The sequence below is a fragment of the Mandrillus leucophaeus genome, unplaced genomic scaffold, assembly GCF_000951045.1.
Source record: "Mandrillus leucophaeus isolate KB7577 unplaced genomic scaffold, Mleu.le_1.0 Scaffold403, whole genome shotgun sequence".
NCBI classification, from domain to species: domain Eukaryota; kingdom Metazoa; phylum Chordata; class Mammalia; order Primates; family Cercopithecidae; genus Mandrillus; species Mandrillus leucophaeus.
Genome location: NW_012104288.1, coordinates 250122 through 266145, shown reverse-complemented (window position 1 = coordinate 266145; position 16024 = coordinate 250122). Strand labels below are relative to the sequence as shown.

The 16024-nt window shown below is 40.1% G+C and overlaps 1 protein-coding gene across 1 annotated transcript in view; it reads left to right on the top strand.

Moving 5' to 3' along the window:
- The first annotated feature begins 259 nt into the window (after window positions 1-259).
- ELOVL7 (ELOVL fatty acid elongase 7) overlaps window positions 260-16024 on the top strand; it is a 99830-nt gene continuing 84065 nt past the window's right edge. Inside the window, exon 1 of the mRNA XM_011992117.1 lies at window positions 260-375. The gene's annotated coding sequence lies outside the window, so the exon portion shown is untranslated. The remainder of the gene's footprint in view (window positions 376-16024) is intronic.

Sequence of the window (16024 nt, the reverse complement as noted above, 5' to 3'; positions counted from 1 at the left end):
CGGAGCCTGGACTGGGGTCCCGCGCGGCGCCGGCTCTGCGGAGCAGGAGGGACAGAGGTGCTCGCCGGCGGGACTGGGAGGGAGAAGGACTTGCTCGACCTTGGACGCGGAGGTCATTGTCCCAGCTCCGGGGTCTGGTCTCGCTAGCCAGCCCTCCAAATTCCGGAGCCCCTTTCTTTCTGTTTCCTTCCTTCCCCTTTGGGCGCTTTTTTTGCTCCCGCGGCCGGATGAACTTGGGGCGCTGTCCCATCGGCTCCCCGAGCCGCATCCTGTCCCGGTGGCTGCTGCTGGCCGGGAGGAGGCTGATGAATACAGAGCCGTGGAACAGGTCCTGCCGGAGATGGAACAGGAAAGCCTGTTGTTTTGTCGTCCCAGGTATCGTTGGTTCGTTGGGAAATGGGCTTTCTCCCTTCAAGTCAGCGCTGTTTCAAACTTCACCCGGTGCGGGGGAGAGCGCTCTTTGCAGCTCCCTGGGGAACTCGGGATGGGAAGGAGCGGGTCTTTACACCTGTCCCACTCCCTGTGTAGTTAGTCCCGCGCCGACTGAAGAACAGTTTTAGCGACCCGAGTTCCTCGCCAGTGGTCTTTTCCCTCTTGCTACGATCTCCCCTTGGAAAGCATGTTCACTTTAACCCTGTGTTCTCGGATTACCCTTTATTTCGCTCCTCGCTTTTATTGCTTACGTGCTCCCAAAGGGTCATCGATACCTGGTGGCTGCGTCTGCGTTCTTACCGCGCACCAGCTTATTCAATTCCCTTTCTTTGTAGTTTCCCTTCGTACTACTGTTCAGAAATTGGTCTCCCCAAGGTCACTGAGAACCAAATAAAATCCACCCCTCACCCCGTGGCAGTCATTTATCGGTGCTTAGGTGCCAGGCACTGATATCAGTTCTTGTATTAAAGCTTTTAATCTTCACAACCATCCTGGGAAGTAGATATTAATATTATTCTCATTTTAATGATGAGGTAACTGAGGCACGGAGAGGTTAAGTAACTTACCCAAGGCCACACCCATCTCAGCAGTAGGAGATTCCAGCTCTGGAGTTCTGTCTCCAGCACTGGAGCTGTTAACCACTGTCCTACACTGCCTCACCTAGAGTTCCTTTGCTCGTCCTTATTTTCTGAAGTCCTGTGCTGTTTCAGGCATCGTTGACCAGGCTGTCAATCTCAGGTCCCTCCTTTCCTTCTTATGTGTCTTTATACTAGTTTAGGATCCTCACACGCTCCCCCTGGCTTTTTTTTTTTTTTTTTTAAGAAAAATAGATTTATGGGACTTTGTTACTTAATCTGTCACCTGTATTTACCTGGCTTAAGATTCTGTGCTTTCCATGTCTTCTTCAGTTTTAGTGTAACATCTCTCAGTGCACATTATAATATTCTACTTGGACTTGACTGGCTTTTCCCCAAAACAGCTCTAGATGCTCATTTGCATTAAGGGTCCTGCCATTATCCTGGTCTCCACGGTGTCTCATGCCATTCCTCTCCCATTCGTTAAATATGTTCTATCCAATTTTTACATGGTCTCTTCTAGCCTTTATCAGCCTCACCCATCCCATCCTCTCTTCACCACTCTCTTCCCCACTTTGAACACATCATATGCCCTTTTCTACTACTTGTTATCATCTTTTATGTTTGCTTTCCACAAAAAGATTGCAAACAGCTTAGGACATTAAATCTTCAGGCCTTACAGCTAGTAGTTGCTTGATACATATAGAATATGATACAGTATAAATTTTGGTAGCACGGATCAGGCAGGTTTGATGATGGTGGAAATTTTTAAGCCAGGTTTTACAGGATGTTAAGGAGTTTGCATTGGTAAACGTGGAGGAGCTGGTAGACATTGTAGATGAAGGAGAGAAAGGCCTGTGTTCACTCCGTTGTCACAAACAGGTACCCTGCTGTTCTGATGAAACATTACATTTAGAGGTATAATGAAGCAGGGCAAATCAGCGGAGAACCATTTATCCTTATCTTGACAAAACAAAATATGAAAACGCAGAAAGTTAAGAAAAAAAACCCTTTTTATTGGAAAACAGCACATACATAAAAGTGCATAAAACATAAATGGACAGATTAACACAGTAGATGTATTCAGCAGTAGAATGACTGTGTTATTCTGGCCATAGATAGGCTACAGTCAGGCCAAATAGGAATCTTTTCACAACACCTGTGTAAGGTGAAGTGAGCCTGGACTGCTCCCAAGAGGCATTGCCAAGAAAGAATTGGCTGTGCATGGAGAGGCTTGAGGAGAGGAGAAAATGAGACTGGAAATTGGTACCAAAAGGGTAAAATCAGGGAGCCAAGAAGAGAGTTCTGACCCACTGAGCATAATTCTACCACAATGAATATTTAACCAGGGTGCTTTTGTCTCTCTCTTTTTTTCTATGCGTATTTTCCTACATCATACTCCATATAGAATTTTAGTATTCTCTGGCTGGGCACAGTGGTTCACACCTGTAATCCCAGCACTTTGGAAGGATGTGCCAGGTGGATCACCTGAGGTCAGGAGTTTGAGACCAGCCTGGCCAAAATGGTGAAACCCCATCTCTACTAAAAATACAAAAGTTAGCTGGGTGTGGTGGCACATGCCTGTAATCCCAGCTACTTGGGAGACTGAGGCAGGAGAATTGCTTGAACAGAGGTTGCAGTGAGCTGAGATCATGCCACTGCACTCCAGCCTGGGCAACAAAGGAGACTGTCTAAAAAAAAAAAAAAAAGGAAAGGATTTTTTTTTTTTAGTATTCTGTGTTTTCCATATAATACCTAGTAAGCATTTTTCATCTTATGTAATTTTCAGAACTCATATTGTTTGTATTCTAGTAATTATAATGTGATTTACTTAACTAAAACTCTATTGTTGGACAAGTATATTAGCAACAAATTATAAACAACCTAAGTTATAGTAATACTTATCTTTGCAACTGTATCATTTTACAAATTGGGACTCATTTCCTAATGATACTGTTCCAGAAGTAGAATTACTTTGTCAGCAAGTATGGTTATTTTTATGGTTCTCAGTATGCATTGTCAGATTCCTAAAAGCCATTTTAAAGAGAGGATCAATGCATTTTGCCTAACTTTTCTCTCTATGAAGTAACAGCAATTCAATTAAACATGAACAGTCTTGTTAAAAATGTTGTATCAGTTTCCTCAGGCTGCCATAACTAAGTACCACAAACTGGGTAGCTTGAAAAAACAGCAGTTTATTGTCTCAGTTCTGGAGGCTACAAGTCTAAAATTAGGGTATCAGCAGTGTTGAATCCTTCTGAAAGCTCTGGGGGAGAATTTGTTCCATGCTTCTCCTAGGTTCTGGTGACAGCAGCAATCTCTGGCATTCCTTGTGCCAGCATCACTCTAATCTCTGCCTCTGTCTTCATATGCATTCTCCCTTTGTGTCTGTGTCTTCACATAACCATCTTATAAATACACCAGTCATATTGGATTTAGGGCCCACCCCACTCCAGTATGACTTCATTTTAACATCTGTAAAAATTCAATTTCCAAATAATAGGACACTGTGAGGTTGATTTCAACATATCCTCTTTGGGGCACACAATTCAGCCAGCCATAGGGTCTTCAAATATGCATAAAAGAAAGCCTCTATCTGCAAATAATTTCTAGACAAATTGAGAAAGTAAGATTTTTTTCTAATTTTTGAGATTTGTTTATTCTCCATGATGTGCCACTTGTGCTTATCAGTTTTAAGATACGGAAGGATGTTTTTCTTTTCCCCCAAGACAGGGTCTCTGTCACCCAGGCGGGAGTGCAGTGGCACAATCATGGCTTTCTGCAGCCTCAATCCCCAGACTCAAGCAATCTGCCCACGTCAGCCTCCCCAGTAGCTGGGACTACAGACACGTGTCACCATGCCTGGCTAATTTTTTGTGTATTTTATAGAGACAGAGTCTCACTATGTTGCCCAAATTGGTCTTGAACTCCTGGGCTGAAGTGATTCTTCTGTCTCAGCTTCCCAAAGTGCTAGGATTACAGATGTGAGCCATTGTACATGGCCTGGAAGGATGCTATTTACCAAACACATAATTCTGGAGCCATGGTAAATGTTAGCATGTTAAACTGAGAATAGCCAGAATTTCAATAAGATACATCATATAGCATGGAAAGAAGCATGCCATAAACATAGTTTTAGAAATATGTCTTACATGTGTTTCAGTGACTCATCCAGTTTTGACCAGGCAGTTACGAAAAGTTGAAAACTAATACCAGTTAGGCATTTTATAACACTGGTCTTCTAAAAAATTTGAAATTTCCATTATTTCTAATTGGTTTCTAAAAGTACATATTATTACACTGGCAAGTGAAATCACTGTTTTTATAAATGATAGAAGTTGACATACCATCGTAATTTCCTTTCTTTTTTTTTTCTTTTTTTGAGCCGGAATCTTGCTCTGTCGACCAGTAAAGTGGTGCAATCTTGGCTCACTGCAACTTCTGTCTCCCCGGTTCAGCGATTCTCCTGCCGCAGCTTCCTGAGTGGCTGGGACTACAGGCTTATGCCACCATGGCCAGCTAATTTTTTATTTATCTATTTTTGGTAGAGACGGGGTTTCACCATGTTGCCCAGTCTATTCTCGAACTCCTGAACTCAGGTGATGATCCGCTTACCTCGGCCTCCCAAAGTGCTGGGATTACAGGCATGAGCCATCATGCCTGGCCCATCATAAATATATGCATACATATATATATATATATATATATATATATATATATATATATATATATATATATATATATATATATATATATATATATATATATATTTTTTTAGACAGTGTTTTACTCTTGTTGCCCAGGCTGGAGTGCAATGGCACCATCTCTGCCCACTGCAACCTCTGCCTCCTGCGTTTGAGTGATTCTCCAGCCTCAGCCTCCTGAGTAGCTGGGATTACAGGCGCTCACCACCATGCACGACTAATTTTTATGTTTTTAGTAGAGACAGGGTTTCACTATGTTGGCCAGGCTGCTCTTGAACTCTTGACCTCAGGTGATCTGCCCTCCTCAGCTTCCCAAAGTGCTGGGATTACAGGCATGAGCCACTACGCCTGACCCCTAAATATTTTTATACAGACTATTATTCAAATGAAATAAGTTTCCACATAGCTTACAAGTTCCCCGTGTTAAAGACAAATCTTAATCAATCTGGATAAGCAGCTATTTAAGCCATGAACACCAGCAGCCCTGCTTCCTGGACTTTCTAATATAGGGTAATAGAGCCAAACCTAGATAAAACTGGGGAGTTTCAGAAGCTGCATACTCAACAAACATTTGAGTGTTAGCTTTGTGTCAGGCAAAGTGGCTGGCAGGATGCTAAAGCCAGTCCAGGTCCATATGAATTATAGATAAGTAAACGTAAGTTACAAAATTACAGTTCAGTATGATAAACTGTGCTGTGATATACACACACCAGGTCCTGGGGAAGCAAGGCAGAGGTGGGCAGACAGGAAGTCCTTCTGAGAGGAGAGAAGGAAGAGTGTGAGTTAGGGCAGCTGAGAAATGGAATGAGGAGTGGGAAATAGAATCTAGGGAGAGAGAGTGCAGGTGCAATCAGGCAAATGCAGATACTTTAAAGTAACCAAGAAGAGGGTGTAAGTTGAAGTTGCCTAGGCATGTAGAGGCCAGGCTTACTGAGAGCGTTGTTTGACCCCAAAAAGGTTTTGGATTTTGTCATAACGTCAGTGGGGAATCCTGGGAAGCCTATAAGAAGGAAAAGGACCTGTTAAGTTTTGTATCTCTCTGGTACTTGTCATTTCACCTTTATGAAACCTCTCCTCCTCCCATCAAGCCTTTATCTCCTTCCTTTCCCTATCTGATTTGGAAAGGACAGCTACCTTCCTTGTTTACATTAGATATCTTTTTTTTTTTTTTTTTTTTTTTTTGAGGCAGAGTTTCGCTCCTGTTGCCCAGGCTGGAGTGCAATGACGTGATTTCAGCTCACTGCAACCTCTGCATCCCGTGTTCAAGTGATTCTCCTGCCTCAGCCTCCCAAGTAGCTGGGATTACAGGCATGCACCATCATGCCTGGCTAATTTTGTATTTTTAGTAGAGATGGGGTTTCTCCATGTTAGGTCAGGCTGGTCTCAAACTCCTGCCCTCAGGCAACGCACCTGCCTTGGCCTCCTAAAGTGCTGGGATTACAGGCGTGAGCCACTGTGCCCAGCCGACATTAAATATCTTGATTATGCTTAGCTTGCATGTGAATTTTGAAACAGAAAATCAACTTCATAGGCATCATCTGTACCTCTGTCCTTACAGGATACTCAAGGCTGCATTTACATTTAAAACATCTTATTGAAAATTATGGGGTGAAAAGTTTGTCATCTTTTAGGCATAAGTAATAGTTGCAATGAGTTTTTTTTTTTTTTTTTTTTTTGAGACAGAGTCTCACTGTGTCACCCAGTCTGAAGGGCAATGTTGCGATCTCGGCTCACTGCAACCTCTGCCTCCCAGGTTCAAGCAATTCTTCTGGTTCAGCCTCCTGACAAGCTGGGATGACAGGCGCCCCTCCCACGCCTCCCCACCACGCCCGACTAATTTTTGTATTTTTAGTAGAGACAGGATTTCACCATGTTAGCCAGGCTGATGTCGACTCCTGATCTCAGGTGATCTGCCCACCTCGGCCTCCCAAAGTGCTGGAATTACAGGCATGAGCCGCCGCGTCCGTCCTGCAGTGAGTCTCTTTACATGTATTTTCTAATGAATCTTTTGAAGCCAGCAAAGTCTGGCTTATCATATGCACAGGTACAGAAAGGTGAAAAAAGCAGAAAGGGTGTTCAGGCTACACTATTAGAAGTATGCAGCCAGGGTTTCAACTGAGGTGTAATTACAAGGTTTAGGCTCTTCCCACTCTGAATACTTACTCTGTGGATTGATATATTTGAGAATATAGGAGGCCCTAGGACTCTGATATCTTACAATAGTTTTGTGAGGGCATAAGGGCAGCCATAAAAATAAATACAGACTTTTTAGGGTCAATGGTAGAAATGTGAGATCTAGACAAAGAGAGTTTCATTAGCAGCCCTTAATCTAAATGCAGCCCCATCCCCCAACTCTTCTCCTTCTTTCTCTCCCAAATTTTTGGGTTTTGTCCTAATAGCACATTTGTGATTTGTTTGTGTGTTTATTTTAATTAAATGCTCTAACAAGGGCAGAACAAAAGTAAAGGGCACTTATTACTTAAAGGTGACTTATTTTAAGTCTGTTCAGAGACTTCTCTGTCCCTCATCTTACCTGTCTTTTTGTGCCTTCTTCAGGCAGACAGTGCTGTGCTGCATCCTGCAGGACAGAAAGATTTATGTCTCAGAAATAAACCAGCCATTGAACAATGTTGACCCACATTTTAATCACTCTGCCGCTTATCATTCAATTAGCTAGAAAGCACAGCTGATAGCTTCATCCTTCATCCTCTTCTTTGTAATTCTAACAGGTGTGACTTTAACTTGCAGAAAGAAAGAAGATAGAAATGGCATTCCTAGGAATCCAGAGTCCAATGACTGATTATTCAGTAGCTTAGGGTGAGTTCCTAAGCAAATGTGGAATGGCATTTTTTAAATCAAGCTGTGAGAACCACTATTCATTGTTCAAAAGGAAAAAAATGGTAGTGGATGTGATATTTAACATAAAATATAGTCAGTGTTTTTAAATAAAGTGTGTGTGTGTGTGTGTGTGTGTGTGTGTATGGTTGAACATATGCAGTTGCTCTTTCTATAGGTGAATAAACAGTTGGATGTTGGCAGTTTGCATATGGTTCATCCTGATTCAAATACAATCCCGTTGACATCTAACAGTTGACCAATGAGCCTATACTCTTCATTTCCCTATAAGCACATGGGGTGGTGCCCAGGCATGGTGAACACTGGCTTCTAGTAGTCTCCTTCCTTCTCCAACTGCTGGGTTATTGGCTTAACAACAATTTATTGTATTTATTGAAAACATGTTAGTGCCAGTTATACTTGTTATTGTGATAGATAATTTAGATGTGCATAAACTTATGAAATGTAAGTGCAAAAAAAGAATATTGTTATTATGAAAGGAATGTTGAATTCTTTGGAAAGGTTCCATAAAAGTGAGTCACTAAGGGGTCAGGAAAACTAAAAAAATCAGAAAGATGGCTGGGTGTAGCAGCTCATGCCTGTAATTCCACCATTTTGGGAAGCCTAGGTGGGAGGATCACTTGAGGACAAGAGTTCAAGACGAGCCTGGGCAACATAGTGAGACATCCATCTCTACAAAAAATTTTAAAAATAACGGGGTGTGGTGGCATGCATCTGTAGTCCTAGCTACTCCAGAGGCTGAAGTGGGAGAATCCCTTAAGTCCAGGAGGTTGAGGCTGCAGTGAGCTGTGATTGTACCACTGTACTTCAGCCTCGATGACAGAGTGAGACCCTGTCTAAAAAAAATTTTTTTAAATAAAAAAACAGAAATTGTAAAAATTTGAAAAATATCCTGAGCTTGCCAGAAAAGTGTGTGTAGTTGTGTTATTTTATTTTGTTTTGTTTTCAATTCACTTAGAAAGTTAAAATTGGAAACTGTAGAAGATAAGTTCTAGGTATGGTTTGTATCGGAAAAATATTGACAAGGAGCTCTTCCCCGAGGACAGCCTTGGGACTACTTTGTCTTTTTTTTTTCCCCAAGATGGGATCTCACTGTGTCACCCAGGCTGGAATGCAGTGGCATGGTCTCAGCTGCTGCAACCTCTGCCTGCTGGGCTCAGTTATCCTCCCAGGCTCAATTGATCCTCCCACCTCAGTCTCCCACGTAACTGGGACTACAGGTGTGCACCACCACACCCGGCTAATTTTTGTGTTTTGGTAGAGACAGGGTTTTGCTATGTTGCCCAGGCTCGTCTTGAACTCCAGAGCTTAAGTGATCTACCCGCCTTGGCCTCCCAAAGTGCTGGAATTACAGGTGTGAACCACTGTGCCCAGCCCTTGGGACTACTTTGGAAAATTGGAGAATTAATACCTATTTATATTTTTTAAGAAAAAGTAAATGTTTATAGTATCTAAATAAATTTTTGATTCTTTGCTATAAATAAATTTTTAACAATCAACTAATCAAAACTAGTCAGAATTCCTGCTCCTGTTGGTCTGACTGTAATAGTTTACGCTATAGTGTAGTACGTAGTCAGAACCTTCACTTAGCATACTGTACTAATGGTATATAATCAACTCATACTTCTTATTTTATGTGATTTTTTGAGAGACAATGTCTTACCGTGTTGTCCAAACTGATCTCAAACTTCTGGCATCAAACATTCCTCCCATCTCAGCCTCCCAAGTAGCTGGGATTACAGGTTTAAGCTACTCTGCCTGGCTCATGCTTCTTATTTTAAATTGGGCTTTCATTAGTAACGTCTATATAACATTTAAGTTTATTTTAATAATGTGAACCAATATGCAGAACTTAGAGCTGGTTCCTACCTGCATTAAATGGCTTACATAAAAACTGAAAGCAAAAATACATAGTATAACATTAGCTAGAGTTTATTAAACTTGAAAAATTTATTAGTGTTATTAAGCTGACAAGTTGAATTGGTCAAGGTGTAACTTATTTTAGATTCAAACAGTAGTTATAAAAGTATAGTTATGCTTTTCTGAAGTATAAGTAGGTTGATGAAAAAAGGCCAAACTTAAAAAAATATAAAAATAAAATGATATTTTACAATAATAAAATATAAAATATTTTATACTTTTATAATTTTAATTTTATACTTTTAATTTTAATTTTATACTTTTATAATTATAAAATATCATTTTATATTTTATAACATTAGCAATTAAGCACTGGCTATATTCCAGCCACTGTGCTAAAGTCTACTTATGCCTTATCTCATTTAATCCTCACAGAAGCCCTAGAAGGTGGTATTGTTCCCATGTTATAAGCAAGGAAACTGATACAAATGGAAGTGAAGAACCTTGCCCAAGGTCACGTGATTAGTGATAGCACTGGGAATCAGACCTAGTTTAGTCTGAACTTCAGTGCTCGTGCGCTTACTACTTTATAACTTAGTACTTTAAAACTGAATTTAGGCCGGGCGCGGTGGCTCAAGCCTGTAATCCCAGCACTTTGGGAGGCCGAGACGGGCGGATCACAAGGTCAGGAGATCGAGACCATCCTGGCTAACCCCGTGAAACCCCGTCTCTACTAAAAAATACAAAAAACTAGCCGGGCGAGGTGGCGGACGCCTGCAGTCCCAGCTACTCGGGAGGCTGAGGCAGGAGAATGGCGTAAACCTGGGAGGCGGAGCTTGCAGTGAGCTGAGATCCGGCCACTGCACTCCAGCCTGGGTGACAGAGCCAGACTCCGTCTCAAAAAAAAAAAAAAAAAAAAAAAAAAAACTGAATTTAATTTCTGATGTAGGTTTAATTTTTTTTTTCTTTTTTTAGTGTAAACAACTTATTTGAGAGGTAATCCTAGACAGTACCACAAGTTGGGGAGTGGGGAAGTGAGACAGGGAAAGGAGGCAGCCAACACAGGGAGTGTTAATGAAGAGTCTACTATCTCTGTGGACACCTGGCACTCAGTCCCAAGGGACATCTCTCATCATTGTCCCACCCAAGGAGCTGAGAAGTGAAGCTTTTGCTGGGACATGAGCATGTTGGTCGTTTTTCAGAGAAACATTAGTGTTTTGAGCTGCAAAGGACCTGAGGGGTCATTCAGGCTGACCTTTTATGCTGTTGAGGACGTGATGCCATTTCATTTTAGCCAAGATCACAAGCCTATTTAGTATGTTGGGACCAGAAACAAGTTCTCCCAACTAGAGCCCAGGTGCTAACTGATAGTCATATTTTCATCATTAGCCTTAATTCTGAATGTGACTTGACACTAAATTTTTGAAGCTCTTGGATTGCCCACCTCCATCTTTGTCTACAAGTAACAACATTAATTACTCCTACAGATGTTACTGTAGAATATGTTACTGTAGACTTACTGTAGAATATGGCAGGGCGAGGATTATGCTTCCCCCGTATTACAAGTACAGAAGCTGAAGCTTGAGTCAATGCAATGCTGTGCCTAGTCCTGAGGCCCATGTATTGTAAAACCTAAGCCTGAACCATGAGTAAAGGTGTGAAAGAAGAAGCGGTATTATTTTAGCAGATGTGACTAAGTTACCTAGCCCAAGCCCTGGACTTTATCTAACAGCCCTCTTTCTTTTCTCATTCTCTGCCCTTAGCACTTGAGTTTATCCCCATTAGGTGACTGCCTGAGTATCTCACTCATGGAAGTGGCACTTTTGGAGTTGGGAAGGGGCAAGGTTAATGGAGAGTTAGTGCACATTGCTTTGGTGTGCACTCTCAAAAAAAAAAATCCGGCCAGGCATGGTGGCTCATGCCTGTACTCCCAGCACTTTGGGAGCCCGAGGCAGGCAGATCACAGGTCAAGAGATCGAGACCATCCTGGCCAACATGGTGAAACTCCATCTCTACCAAAAATACAAAAATGAGCTGTGTGTGGTGGTGGGCGCCTGTAATCCCAGTAACTTGGGAGGCTAATGCAAGAGAATCGCTTGAACCCAGGAGGCGGAGGTTGCAGTGAGCCTAGATAGCACCACGGCACTCCAGCCAGGCCACAAGAGCAAAACTCTGTCTCAAAAAAAAAAAAAAAAAAAAACTATCAATCCCCAGTCCTTTGGTTTTACTATTTCATCAGTAGACAGAGCACAGAACAAGTATGAGTTGCCATCTCCTTATTAATAGGCAAATATATGTTGCTGCTCAATTCTGATTGCAACACTGCATGTGGCGTGTGCTCTAAACTCACTTTTAGAGACCAAAAATTCTGAGGCTCCAAGAAATTTAAGTGAATTTCCCCAAGGACACCTGAGTGGTGGCTGGCAGACCTGGATTCCTAGAATATAAAGATTCTGACTATACATCTTGCTGCTTACTACATGTTGCCTTAGAGTTTATTTTCTTATCTTCAGAAAAAAATTGCTGGTTTGGGAGAGGCAGCCAATATGCTTATGAAATAGGAATATTGCAAATTTTAAATATGATCATATATAATTCACATTCTACTTTTTTCCCAGAAAGACTTGAAATACTTGCAATAAATATATTAAGATCTGAGCATAGAAGGGGAAAATCTAGGTAATGCAGTTGTGATAAATGGAACACTAGATTTTAATGGTTAGCCAAGAGCTTATATTGAAAGAGTAACCACAACTCTAATGGTTTGTTTTTTGCTTTTTAAAAAGCATGAATATGATGGCCGGGCGTGGTGGCTCACGCCTGTAATCCCAGCACTTTGGGAGGCTGAGGCGGGTGGATCACCTGAGGTCAGGAGTTCAAGACCATGCTGGCCAACATGGGAAAACACTGTCTCTACTAAAAATACAAAAATTAGCCGGGCGTGATGGTAGGCACCTGTAATCCCAGCTACTCAGGAGGCTGAGGCAGGAGAATCGCTTGAACCCGGGAGGCGGAGGTTGCAGTGAATCGTAATCTCGCCACTGCACTCCAGCCTGGGCAACAGAGTAAAAAAAAAAAAAAAAGCATAAATATATAAGGTACTTTTTGTTAGAAGTAAAGTGCAAAAGGAATTTATCAAGTTGGCTCTAATAAAGAGGGTCTTGAATCGCTTTATGGATAATACTTTAACAGTTTTGCTAAAGATGCAAAGATATTTTAAAAATTAATATGGGTTCTTGATAACTCACTAATTGTGAATGTTAATGAAGGTAAACTCTTTGAAAGCATTTCTCTAAAAACTCCAGGACTAGGCTAATAAGATTATCCTGATGATGTATACAATAAAAACTCTAGCGCTAGATGGAGCAGAGCCTTTTAAAACTTCAGGCTGCTCTATGGATGGACTTCAGAAGGTCCATAAACTCCCAAAACATCCCATTTGTGTATTTATGTAATCTCTGGAGAGGTGACCCATAGCACCATAGTCTCAAATTTTAAAAGCTATTATTTAGAAAGGGATGAAATAATATATGTAAAATGTTTAGTAAAACTTAACTTACTGTATGCATTATAAAGGGTTGACCTTTAATGATAATATTGAAATTAGGCAAATTATGTTGACATGAACCGACTGTACAGACTTTATCCATATTATAAGGACATGATTATTATAGTCAGACAGTAGAAAAAAGGTAATCTCCTGTGTCCATAGTAGTTTCCTTTCTGTTGTCCTACTTGTCTAGGAAGAAAGGTTTTTACTTTTTACATGTTAAATCAGTATTCATTCATTTATGTAATAAACATTAGCTATTTGCAATGTGTTAGACACTGGACATATGAAATCTAGAAGTCATCTCTCCTCATTTTTTCTTTTTCTCATGCCCATATGTAAATTAGTAGCACTCATGTCAGCTATGTCAACAAAATACATCCTGAACCATCTACTTCAGGAAACTCCTACTCCTGCTGTATTACCACAATCAATTCTCTACGAAGCAAAAATTATTTTTTAAAATGTAAGACAGATCATGTCACTGCTTTGCTTAAAAGTCTCTGATGAGAGTTCCAGTTTCACAAGATGAAGAGTTCTAGAGATGCATGGTAATGATGGTTGCACAACAGTCTGAATGTATTTCATTTAATACTGAAATATACTTTTGAAAATGGTTAAGGTGGTAAATTTTATTTGTATTTTACTATAAATTTTAAAATTGGAAAATGAATAGTCATACTACCAAAAAAAAAAAAGAAAGAAAGAAAGAAAAAAAAAAGCCTCTAATGGTTTCCTCTTGTACCCAGAATGAAACCCAGGTACCTTACTGAGGTTGGAAGACCATCAGTGCCCATCTCTCTGTGCCATCCAGCATCACTGTCCTTGTGCTCTGCTTTCTGTTCCTCTGCTGTTGTCCTTCAGGACCACTCAGCTGCCACATCCTCCCCAGTATTCTAGCTCTTTCTCACTACCCTTCTACTATTACAGCCCTCTGCCCCGGTTACTATCACTTCACTCTGTTGCACTTTATTTTCGTCATCACTTTTGCCACTATTTGTCTTATTTTTATGTTTGTATCTTTGTTTACTTGTATGTCTTCCCACACGAATGTAAACTTCATGAGAGCAGGGATCTCACTGTATCCCTAGTGTCAAGAAGGCTGCTTGGCACATAGCAGGTACCAAATATTTGTTGAATAAATGAATAGAGACATGGTCCCGTACCTCAAGGACCTGACAGTTTCTGATACTGTCTGATTCTCAGGAGCCCTGAGCTGTGACTGTGAGCAAGGACTTTAAGAACCTGTCAGCCAGGCCTCATGTAGAGAATAGACAATGATTTCTCAAAATGAAATGATGGGAGAGGAGAAAGGGAAGCAGATGATGTAGGAGGCAAAGAGCCAAAATTACAGTAAATGTTTCCTCTATTCAAGGGTAGAATAAACTTTTTCTCTCTTCTATCTCCCTGCCCATCTAAAATAAAAACAAGAGAAAACAAAAATAAAGCTATATATCAGTAGCCACTCATGAACCTTGCCTAAGCCAAATGTAAAATGAAAGTGGTGTAAGATATTGTATGTCACGTTCCCAGAAATGCCTGACTCCTGTGCATCATCTGCCCTTAGAGAGCCCATTATGAGCACTCAGTTGTGTGAGTCAATATGTCTGCCTTGCCAGAATGAGACCAAAATCTTACCAGCCTTTCCATCATTCCAGAATTATCTTCTTCTCTAGTATGCCTTTCTCCTATGACAATCAAAACTCACTCTTTCCATCCTGCTGTCACAGACAGTTAGATTTATAGACAACTAGGCTTTTGTGTTCATGTGTTCATTAATATTTTTCATGGTAAATATAAAAGATAGAGGGACTTATGATATAGACAGATTTTTTGTACTTGGCATGCAAAAATATTCCATGTAATCAGAAAAATCAGATCGTTTTCTGACTGTATTAATAATATATGCTGACTTTAGAAATATAGAAAACTTATAACAGAAAATAACAAATAAAACAAACTTAAACAACAAAGAAAACAGATATCCCTTATAATCTTACCAACCAGAAATAACAATTGCTAACATTTTGATAAACTGGTTTACAGCTTCTTGTAGCCTTTTTAAAAAGGCTCTTGAAGTTTTTCTTGAGGAAAAGAATTGGGAAATATTTAGATGAGGAACAAGAACCATCTCCTAGTATGCTTTTTTAGTAAGCTCTAAACATAAAATATAAACCTTTCCAACATAAACATTTTATTTCTTTCTTAAAAACTCTTATTATAGAAATTTCTAAACATTTATAAAAGTAGAATGATGTAATGAACTGATACACTCATCACTTAGAATCATGGCTAATCTTATTTCCTCTGTAAATATTTCAGTATACCTTTAAAAATAAGGACTTCAAAAAATTACAGTCATACCATTATCATGCCTAAGAAGTTAAAAATAGTCCCTTACTGTCATCATATAGTCAATCAACCTGAAAATTTTTAAAAACCACCACTTTGTTATGACTAAAGTAGTGAGAGATTCTTGGGTAATAGGATGATATGCAGTCGAAGGAGCAAATTGTATAAATAATCACAAGAAAAGTTTTAAAACAATAGGAGTAATTTATTTAGCTGTGCTTACTGCATGTAGATAACTATTAATACATTGGTAAACAATGTGTCATTTTATATTTTAATAACTTTGCTATTTCTTTATTGTCATGATTTAAATTCAAAATGCAGTGTTCGCCTATGCCTAATGATTTTTTTTTTAAATCTCTTATGCATTTTTGGGCTCAGCACAGGGAAAAAGTATGAACTGGATGCATAAAAGTCAGCATTTTGACATGTTTCCATACTATGATACAGTTAATATATTTTTCTAAAGCTATAAATACCTGAAGTAAAGTAAAAATGAGATATTAGGCATATGCTTTGTTAAATTAATAAAGCAGAGCAAATCCATTCTTAGAATTTCAGTAGTAGAAATAATTTTTGTGCTCTTAAAGATATATGTTAATTTTTTTTTTTTTTGTTGAGATGGAGTCTTGCTCTGTCACCCAGGCTGGAGTGCAGTGGCCGGATCTCAGCTCACTGCAAGCTCCGCCTCCCGG